A 10,878-nucleotide genomic window follows, 5' to 3' on the forward strand; every position below is an offset into this window, starting at 1 on the left:
AACTGTGAACTAGTATTATAAGGGCTCGGACGCGATCGCTGGCGCTCGCGCTATCTCGGCAGGCATCAGCAGACGGCTCATACACCCTTCTACGTGCTGTGCTCTCAACGCGAAGATACTGTGCGAAAACCGCTTCTCTCCCTGGAGTTGCCGTATTCTCTTACACCAGCGTTCTCTAGAGTTGCGCGAGAACGGATCCAGAAGAGGTAACTGCCAGCCTTACTTCTTATAACATTACAATTCGTTGCTATCGCATTCACTGCTTCGCCCTTGCGGTGAGACTGATATTTTCATTTCTTTTTCCTGTGGACAACAGTGCCCCAATCCACGTGCACTCCGGAAGTGGGCAAGACGAGACCGACGCACACGTGGTGCAAGCCTCCCAACCCCGGATGCAACGTCCGCAACAAGGGCGTGAGCGCAGTCGATCGCGCGCTCATAGTGAAGATGCACAACGAGTACCGCAGCGAAGTCGCGCAGGGTCGCCTGCCGGCATACTCGACGGCAGCCGACATGTACAGAATGCGCTGGGACAACGACATGGAAGACGTGGCACAGGTACGCGTGGCACTTGTACACGCGGGATCGTTTTACACGTTAGAGCCTGTAGGTCCGTATTCACGAAGGCTAGAACTGTTCGTGCAAAAAAATCCTCATCATCGTCATCATCATCAGCAGCAGCAGCCTGACAACGCCTAATGCACGCCAATTGAAGGCCTCTCCCATGTTTTGCCAATCAATCTGGTTCTGTGCTTGCTGCGACCATGTTACAAAGGAAATAATAATGATAAATAAATGAATAAGCGAATTTTATGACTGTACATATCATTAGCGAACGCGGCAAGGTAATTGCGAATAGCACTAATGAACAAGAACCCCTAAGAATTCGATCACCTAAATCTTCAATACGATGTTCAAATTCCTACTGCAGCCTCTAAAATGCTAACGGTGCTTCAACATACAAGCAGAAAAATAAATAAATAATAAATAAATAAATAAATAAATAAATAAATAAATAAATAAATAAATAAATAAATAAATAAATAAATGGAATAATGTCATGTGTTCTTTACCAGGAGAGGCATCGCTGGTTAATCGCTAGCATTATCCATGATTGAAGGTGCGCACAACTTAGCGACAGAACATGTGCAAAATTACAGCAAAACGGAAGAGGAACAAAAATAGAGAGAAAGAGAAAACAATCATTCGCATAGTCGAGCTCACGTGGAGTTAGAAAGCTAGGAAGTATAGGTAGTAAGCGCGAGCGAAGTTTTAGTGGGAACGAGAAGGTTCGTGCCGGCAGCTTAAGTTTTTCGTAAACCCCGAAGTGTTCGGTGTAGTCTATGGCAGGCGGTCTCTACAGACATCATCTGACTCATAAAATGCCATAGCATCTATATGCAGGTCAGCTGGCCCGCATTGACTTCGGTATGCCGAATGGGCGTGCGCGACATAGAGCGCCGAGCTTTCCGGGATATAGTAACCGCGCCAGCGTACGCTGTTCGAGTCATAACACCCAACGGCCGAAACGTGAAACTCCATCCGTTTCAGTACAGGAAAAGCTGCGTGCCGCGGAAGGATAGACCTACTCTTACCGTAACCTGACTTCGCCAGGGAAAAATCCCGGATCGGATTCCAAACCGTGCCATGCACAACGGTGAACGAAAAAAAAAAAGGAACCGTGAAAGCAACGTATAACTATACATACAGCTAAACCTTCCGCGGAGCGAACAATCGCAGTGCATCTGGCATTGTGATAATATTATAATAATTGTTGGGATTTTACGTCCCAAAACCACGGTATGATTATGAGGGACGCCGTATTGGAGGGCTCCGGAAATTTCGACCAGCTGGGGTTCTTTAACGTGCAACTAAATCTAAGTACACGGGTCTCTATCGAAATGCGGCCGCCGCGTTTGGGATTCAATCCCGCGACCTTCGGGTCAGCAGTCGAGCATCTGGCACTATCAGGTTAAGTAAAGATCTCCTGCGTCGCGCGGGGCTGCTATTCGCCGCGAGATCGGGCTACAGGTGGCAGCACCGTCGTCGCACTAGTGTGGATTGGCAATTGTCGGCGCGTATACAAACTTGCACAACGGCGCTTCGTTGTGAGTGATGTGACCCGATTTCCGGCAATTAAAATGCGTTGACTGCAGCGTTGTCGTAATATGTGCGCTCTTCATTCCCGAATTAATGCACGAAGCGCGCCGAACGTTAAAATTACTTGTGAGAGAAGCGCATTCTGACAACGAACGGGTTGCTCGCCTTCGGCGACAGTCGGCGTTTTCGCAATGGGTGACGTTTTCTTGTTGTTTTATTTCTGCATGTTTAGCTTGTGTTCCACCTACTACGCACTGCTGTATCGAGCGACTGAATGAACTATTCACTTCTTGTTCATTTGGATGCTCCTCAACAAAAAGAAAGCCCGTATTCCTGCACGATAAGTTGAAATAGCACATTGTGCACTGCGTGCTCAAATATTCATTCGCATTTCTTATTCAGTTCTCCATGAAATGTAAAACAGTTGATAGGTTTACTGAGGAAAGCTACGTGGCTGATAGCGCTTTAGCGCTACGGAGACGTTTAACACGCACACGCTTGCTTTTATTCCAGTAACAGTACACAAAGGTAACTGTACAGCACGGAAATTTCTTCGATTGATTACTTGCACAACATTAATGGAACAAAGGTCCGGTTATTTCACGGGACCAAAGTACGCTTTTTATACGAATAATGTCCGCTGCCTTCTGTCAATCTAAACAACGCAACACAATGGCTCAAGATAATGTAAAGAAAAAAAAGATGTGGCTTTGCGTGAAATTACTACGACATAAACGTAAACTACGCCGTTTGGATTATTTTGACCATCAGCGCTCTATAACGCGCACCTTAATCTAAGTACACGGGTGTTTTTATATAAATTTCGCCACAAGTTAAAATTGCGCAAATCAACTCATTTTTGCGATTTGCGCGTCATTTCATTTTCTGTTCTTTTTCGGGGAAAATTTAAGTACCGAAGTGTCAGACGTCACTTAACAGAAATATTTCTCTCTAGTGAGACCAGGACTGTACACAACTAAAGCTCGTCGCGTAACGTACAGATAACACCTGAAAACAACGCTCAAGTACATGCGAGCCTTTTTTTTACCACCGCGCCGCTAAAAGGCTATATTCCCATGAGATTTAATACCTCTCATCTTTAGGGCTACGCCAAGTGCACTTTGCAATGCGCTTGAACCACAGAGCGGCACCTACACTGATATGACTCTCATGAATGGAGGGTACGACGACCACACACAGCACTCTCGACAAGTGCACTCTCTGATGTTATTACAGTACATATACAGCCGATCAAGGCTAAATGCTGCTTTATATCGTGTTAGGCATACGCACGAGCGGTTGAAGTTGCACTAACGCAACGGAACAAACCGCCTTTTGGGGATCTGCATGACGTACGCGCACGTGCAAGCACAACGGGGCTAGCAGACGACGCATGGAGCAATCCACACTTGGCGTGGTTCAGCCAGAAGCCGCTAGGCGGCGACTCCGCTCGATCTCGCGGCCAATACCAATATGAGTAATTGTAGGTGCCATTGTATAGTCCGTCTTTATAGCACGCACTTTGCTTGAAGCACCGTCGAAATTCAGTTGTGAAAGTGCGCATTTTGACACTACAAAAAGAATCGGTTCTCTTGACTAAACGTAATATCAGCTACGATTTTCATGTTTAGTTTTAAATCTCGGTGCGTCATGTTAATCATAATAAATTGTAGGGTTTTACTTGCCAAAAGTACGACACGATTATGAGGCCTACATTTCGTTATCCAAGCCGACAGAAGAAAAATGTGGCCACAATCTTTCCCTCGGCAAATCAGTAAAAACCGCTCGCGCTTGCTTCTGCAGATTACGTAACTAGAAACAAGATTTGAAGACATATGCAGAGCAATGTCGGTTTGACTGCTTAATCTAACTTTGAAAACGCAATTACGTTTCGTTACAAACAGCGGGCTCGGAAAATCATGAGCGGGATGGTTTCTGTACAACGTATCGGCAATTAGCTTCTGCGCGTGTTTCTGTATCTCACATAACTGCCGACGCATGGACGCGCATTCTGAGTACTCGTAATAGGTTTCTGCGCTTAAAAGGACGCATTTCCGTAATAGTTTCATCCGTTACACTCGTATTCATTGCAATTGCATGCGCCTATTTGCTTCAGAAAAACTGCTGGCCTTTCGTACAAGGACTTATGCATGGCAATAAGGCTGCAACGAAGGCTATAGTAGGTACGTCTTCGTCTTATGCATGGGATGTGTCACGCAACAGGGAAACTCTGGTAGTAAGTAATTGAAACAGGCGGTCGACAACAGTGTAACGGTACAAGTACTTATTTCGTATAAAAGCTTTCTTTGGTTACGTATACCATTCATCCTCAATTCCTTCACGATCTCGTTCTCAATTTCAGCGCTTATTAACGCTACAATTTCCAGTGGCCACATGCGCCTCGCTGAAATCGATTCCTCAAGGTTTTTGTGTGAGCGAGGGAAATTTATACGCGCAGCTCATGACTTTTATTATGAAGCAGGATAGAAAGTTGGGCTAGTTGGTACGTATGCATTATAGAAGCAGCGCTAAAAGACGTAGACGAAGAATAAACAAGCACACAGGACGAGCGCTGACTTGCAACTGAAAAATTTATTTGGAAATAACATCGAAGAAAACAAGAAAAACAACGAAAAAACGTGTGCAAAACAGCGTGTCAAACAGCAGAAAACGCTAATCTAGTTACTAACAGAGGCATCAATTTACAGTACATGTGCCAAGTAGATAAACTCTTTTTCTGTCAACGACAATGGCTGACTTACGCATGCGTCTCCCATTCTTTCGATGTGGAATGCCTCTATCACCTCTCGTGTAATCTTGCATTTGTGTGATGACAAGACCTTCGTGTCTGAAAACGCTGGTAAACAGCCACACGTGCAACAGTGCGATGCGAGATGGGAAACATTCGATTTGTTTAGTGACTGATTGTGTTCCTTTAAGCGCACGTTAAGGCATCTGCTGGTTTGCCCAACGTACGAATTCCCACAAGTGTTTCGGAATGTGTTGATGTGTCGGCTAGAACGGAGACTCATGGACGTAAGTCAGAGAACATTGTTCGTGTTGCGAATTCCCTTGCACGTGACCAGCTAAGGGTTCTGAACTCTGATAAAGAAGGGATTTTTGTTGTGTTGCCAAATCAAATGTTTTTGGAAAAGGCTAATTCTGCTGTGGAAAAGAACTTCGTAGCCAAAAAAGTAAATGCTAAAAGGGTTAAGCAGCAAGCATGCCAGTCATTACGACGTATGGGTCTTGAACGTCTGGCAGATAGCGTGAAGCAGACGGAATGTCTTCACCTAGATTTGTTCTTCAGCGCTAAGACGCATAAACCGGATGTGCCTTTTAGGTCTATAATTTCAGAAAAAGGAACTTGGCAGCATAAGGTGTCGTCTTTTCTACAGAAAGCACTCTCAACGCTGTGTCTCAATGACCCGTACCTAGTGAAGAATTCGGAGGAAGTAGTAAAATTTTTATCTAACAACAACCCAAGAAATTCCAGGGCAATTAGTATTGATGTCGAAGATCTCTTTTATTCGCTCGAACAAGGTGAACTTATGCGCAGCGTCAAGGAAGCAGTTACGGAACACAATGACGAGTTAGAATTTACGCAGCGTTGTGGGATGAGTTAAGAAGCATTTCTTGAGTTGTTGATGTTTTATATTAACAACACTTTTGTCAAATGGAATGATGGGTTGTGCGTGCAAAAAAAAAAATGGGTATATGCATCGGCTCGAGAGTAGCCCATGTGTTAAGTGACATATACCTAAGCCGAGTTGACCGAGGACTTCAGGATAACCTCAAAGATTTGGCTGGTTCTGTTTTGCGATATGTAGACGACTACATAGTGTTTTTTCCTTGAATTAACTATAGTAGAAGGGCAGCCGATATCTTGAAAGTTTTCCGTCAATATGGCAATGGATTGAAGTTCACGCTTGAGCTGATTAAGAATAGTAGATTATAGTTTTTATTTGTGCCTTTCATTTGAGGAGAACCATGTTTGTTGTCAATATCTTCCAAGATCGCGGAAACCGATACTTCCGTTTTCGTCTAGACACTCAAAAGTGATAAAGAATGGAATAGCTTACTCCGCCCTAAAATCGGCTCTGCATAAGTCTTGTGAACATGAGATAGAGCGTAGTTTTCTTACACAAATTCAGAGGCTTCTGCAAGCGGGTTATCCGAACTGTGTGCTATCAAGTTGCAGCGAGAGGCTATTGAGATGGGTGACGGGCCAGAATCGTTCCAAGAAATGCGATGATAAGCAGAGATACGATAAGGTAACAGTGTTGCCTTATGTACACAAACCTACCCATGGCTTGAGTAATGTCGGCAATAGGTACGGGGTTAGAACTGTGTTTTCTGCTCCTAACAAATTTTCTGCAATTTGTCCTCTCGTTAGGAAAAAAGTAGAGCAGAATGATGTTAATAATGAAGGTTGTGGAACAAACCATGTGAAGCCTACATATGTGCCGTGTAAGTGTGGGGTCGTCTACCAGATACCCCTCACTTGTGGGAATTCGTACGTTGGGCAAACCAGCAGATGCCTTAACGTGCGCTTAAAGGAACACAACCAGTCACTGAACAAATCGAATGTTTCACATCTCGCATCGCACTGTTGCACGTGTGACCATTGTTTTCAGACACGGAGATCTTGTCATCACACAAATGCAAGATTACTCGAGAGATGATAGAGGCATTCCACATCAAAAGGATGGGAGACGCATGCGTCAGTCAGCCATCATTGTCATTGACAGAAAAAGAGTTTGATTATCTACTTGGCACATGTACTGTAAAGTGATGCCTATGTTAGTAACTAGATTAGCGTTTTCTGCTCTTTGACACGCTGTTTTGCACACGTTTTCGTTTTTTCGTTATTTTTCTTGTTGTTTTCTTCGATGTTCTTTCCAAATAAATTTTTCAGTTGCGAGTCAGCGCTCGTCCTGTGTGCTTGTTTATTCTTCGTCTACGTCTTTTAGCGCTGCTTCTATAATACACTTTTATTATGATTGCGCGAGCAATTTCTAAATAATTAAATAATCACGTTTAGGAACAGTACAGTTTAGAAACTCCGCCTGAATTTTTCTGCTCAAATGCACTCTCTTTTGCCAGAAATTAAGTTGAACGAGTTTTCCTAATTTTCATTATTGTGAAAATTGTGTTCCGCCCTTATAAGGTTAAAATTCACGTTCTGCTTGCAAGTATTCAACTGTGAGCCAAGAGTTATAGGCCATCGGCTGACAAAAAAAAAAGCTTTAGGAGTCAGAGCCCTTAACCATAAAACCTTCTTACGCTAGAAATGTTCGTTACAGAAACTTCCAACCAATATTGATACTTCGCACGCAATTAGCAAAGGCGGACGACCAGTAGCAAAGCTCATTTACGAATGAAAAAGGCGGTCCGGACGCACAAACTGAAATCTAAAAGCGTGCTTGGAAGTCCTCATTGGCGCCAAGATTACACCACCATCATCGTCATCAATCTGATTACGCCCACTGCAGGGCAAAAGTGTCTTCCATGTTTCTCCAATTACCTAGCCCGGCCCTATGCTTGCCGCGGCCACGCTATCCTCGCAAATTTATTCATCACGACTGCCCCCTTATCTTAATGTCTCGCCTCTCGCGCGCTTGCCTTCTCTTTTAGTCCAATTTGTTGCTGTTAATGACCAGCTGTTATCTTGCATTTTTCCTACATGCCCTGCCACAGTACCAGATTACACAGCAGTCCTAAATTTCAAGCTCCTTTCGTTAGTTGAGAACAACATTGGCTGCAGTGCGAAACCCATAAGGCTCTGCTGTACTTTCGCTCAGTGGAGTACACCTCGCATGTCCCAAACGCTTTTCGGAACATGCGAGGACAGGCTTTTCTGTGGGCCTTCCCCGTTGCCGCTCTTTAAATTTGGCACTAGATTAACGTGTCTTGGCAAGGTAACGAGTAATTTACTTGAAGTTACTTGCTCGAAGTAATTATCACGTTACTCCTTCTACAAAAAGTAATTGAATTACTGTAGTTTCATTACTGCCAAGTCTGGAAGGTAGCAAGGGGTCCTCTAACTAGAAGGTAGCCGAAGACTTACCTAAAAGAAACGCTATCAAACAGAAGCCGGCCTATCAGGTTGCTTCATAAATCATACACAGACGCATTCAAACTTGACCGAACTCACAGAATCACAACCACACCCTACGAACAAAACAGCGATGACGGCTCTTCCGAATTTTCGAACGCACTGCCAAACAAACAACTTCCTCTAGAAAGCGCTATTCCCTTTATACTGCCAAAAGAAACCTAAAAAAGAAACTCTTTCCCGAAGAGCCTAAGGTCACCTACTCACTCAACACCAATTTTGGTGTTGCAGCATCACGGTAAGGCATCAGGTTACACATTCACAGAGTAAAATCGACGTTCAACAGCGTAGACTAGGTTGCTTCAAGCAACCTAGTCTCAAGCAACCTCTGGAGCGTCTACTGTCTGGATCAGGGGTCGCACTCACTTCAGCTACCGGGCCGCAGTCACAAAATTTAGTCTCCCGATGGGCCGCTATGGTGAAGAAGGCTGCAGCTGGTAGAGCTGGAAGGGTGGAGGGGGGCGGGGGCGGGCGGTTGAAAAAACGTTAGCTAACGTTGCCATTTTATAGAAGGCGTTTCCTATATCCCATATATGGGTGGGTCATTCCTGAAGGAGATTGGGCGTCAGGTTTCGAGAAACACATATCGATAATGATCTCAAGAATGACTGAACTGTGGAAATATGAACGCCGATTATGAAATATGGCTTCTTACAGCGAAAGCTGTTATGAGATCACAACAGCCATTTTTGAAGCCGTAGTTGTCCGCCTCCGCCGCTGGTGTCCGTAACCACTATCGCGCGAAATAAGAAAAATTATCCTGGACCGAAGGGGGTTCGAACGTGAGCCGTCTGCGTGGGAGTCCGGTATTCTACTTCAGAACCACGTCGGCGCTTGAAACTGCAAAAAGACCCTATACAGGCTTCATGTCGAGAAGGAACCACATTAACATATATGTAATATATCGTGGTAGAAGAGCAAAATAACAACCAAGCGTCACACAATGCGAATTGCGCAACGAATGGGTTGTTGAATGCTTTCAACCCATTAAAAAAATCACGCGATATCAGCGAGGCCCCCGAAGACCAGAAGTGGGCCGTCCAGCTGGCCAGGGCCGTCGCCGAGGACTTCGAAAGATGTTCCTCGAATGGTGGATCCCTGGCAGCAGCCCCGGGCACAATAACAACCGTTTGGCAAATAAATTTTATTCAACTCAACTCAACTCCACGAGGTGAATGATGATCAGTGGGCGAAGCTCCGGAGGTAATCTGGTAAACCGTCAATCTCTGTAAATTTTGCCCACTCGATCATCATACAAAGACGTGACACGCAAACGCGGGGGTCCTCATATATGACGTTAAGCTCAGGGCAGCGTTTGTTGTGGGCGTTGCCGTTTTGCCTTTCGAGGGCGAGAGAGCGTTCACGATCGTTTTCATCCATGGCAGAAAGAGAATGTGTGGTCTGGAACGCGCTTATACTTCATGGTCATCAGCGTCATCGTAATCGTTATCACGTGTAGTTGGTACATTCCACTATACTGTAACGCGCTTATTCTTCATGGTCATCAGTCGTCATCGTCATGGAACGCGCTTATACTTCATGGTCATCAGCGTCATCGTCATCCTTATCACGTGTAGTGGATACATTCCACTATACTGGAACGCGCTTATTCTTCATGGTCATCAGTCGTCATCGTCATCTTTATCACATGGAGTGGATACATCCCACTATGCGTGGCTACCTACTACTACATACTACAAAGGAGGGACAGGCCCACACCCTGAGGAGCTTCGCCCCTAAAAGGGCTCTGCCATAATTCTTCATCGTCATAATTCTTCATCGTTCTTCATCGCTTCCCTACTTCACAAAAACTATGATGATTTATAGCGTAGTGGGTTCCTCGGAAGTGCACTTCTATTGGTTGCAAAGGAAGCCCATAATGACCCCATTATCTAATTCCTCAGGGTCCCAATAAAGTTATTTCCCTCTCTCCCTCTCTCTCTTACTCCCGTGAACGTATGTTATATAGCGTGGTGGGAGAGTGAAATAACAACCGGCCGTCACACAATGCGAATTACGTAACTAGTGGGTCGTTTAAAGGGCCCCTCACCAGGTTTGACAATTTTGAGCTAACGAGCGCAATGCATACACTGGGCGTTCACGATCACGTCTGCCAAAATTTGCAACGCTACGCGCCGCGGAAATGGGTCAAATTTCAAGGTGAACGCTGCTTGCCCTTCATCTCGCGGGCGCGCGCTTTAGAGAATGAGGAGATGACGTACATGAGAAAATGGCCCTACGTAGATGGTAGTGCTGTGACGTCGCTCCTCTACGTAGACGACTGTGCTATGACGTCGCCAACAGTAGCACGTGACACTGCGATAATTATTTGACATGACATGTGTAGTTTGTGTAATTCGTTGGTTGAATAGATTAATAAAACTTGAAAGAACTAATGAGACACACAAAGGGAATGTGTGCGTCTTTTTCATTTCTTTTTTTCGTGAATTGCAGCGAGATGCGGGGCTAATGTGCCTCCCTTTCCCATGCGTTCGTGTCCCCGCGCTTAGCGCATCGAGCAGACGCCAGCCCTGGAAACAAAAGTAATGTTCTGGCGCGTTCAAGCACTCATTATGCTCATTTATTCTACCACGTTCAAGTAAACGCTAATGCGGCACTGGCTCATGATACTGCCACTCTCGTTCCCGTACAAATGTCGC

Source organism: Rhipicephalus sanguineus, chromosome 4, assembly GCF_013339695.2.
Source record: "Rhipicephalus sanguineus isolate Rsan-2018 chromosome 4, BIME_Rsan_1.4, whole genome shotgun sequence".
NCBI classification, from domain to species: Eukaryota; Metazoa; Arthropoda; class Arachnida; order Ixodida; family Ixodidae; genus Rhipicephalus; species Rhipicephalus sanguineus.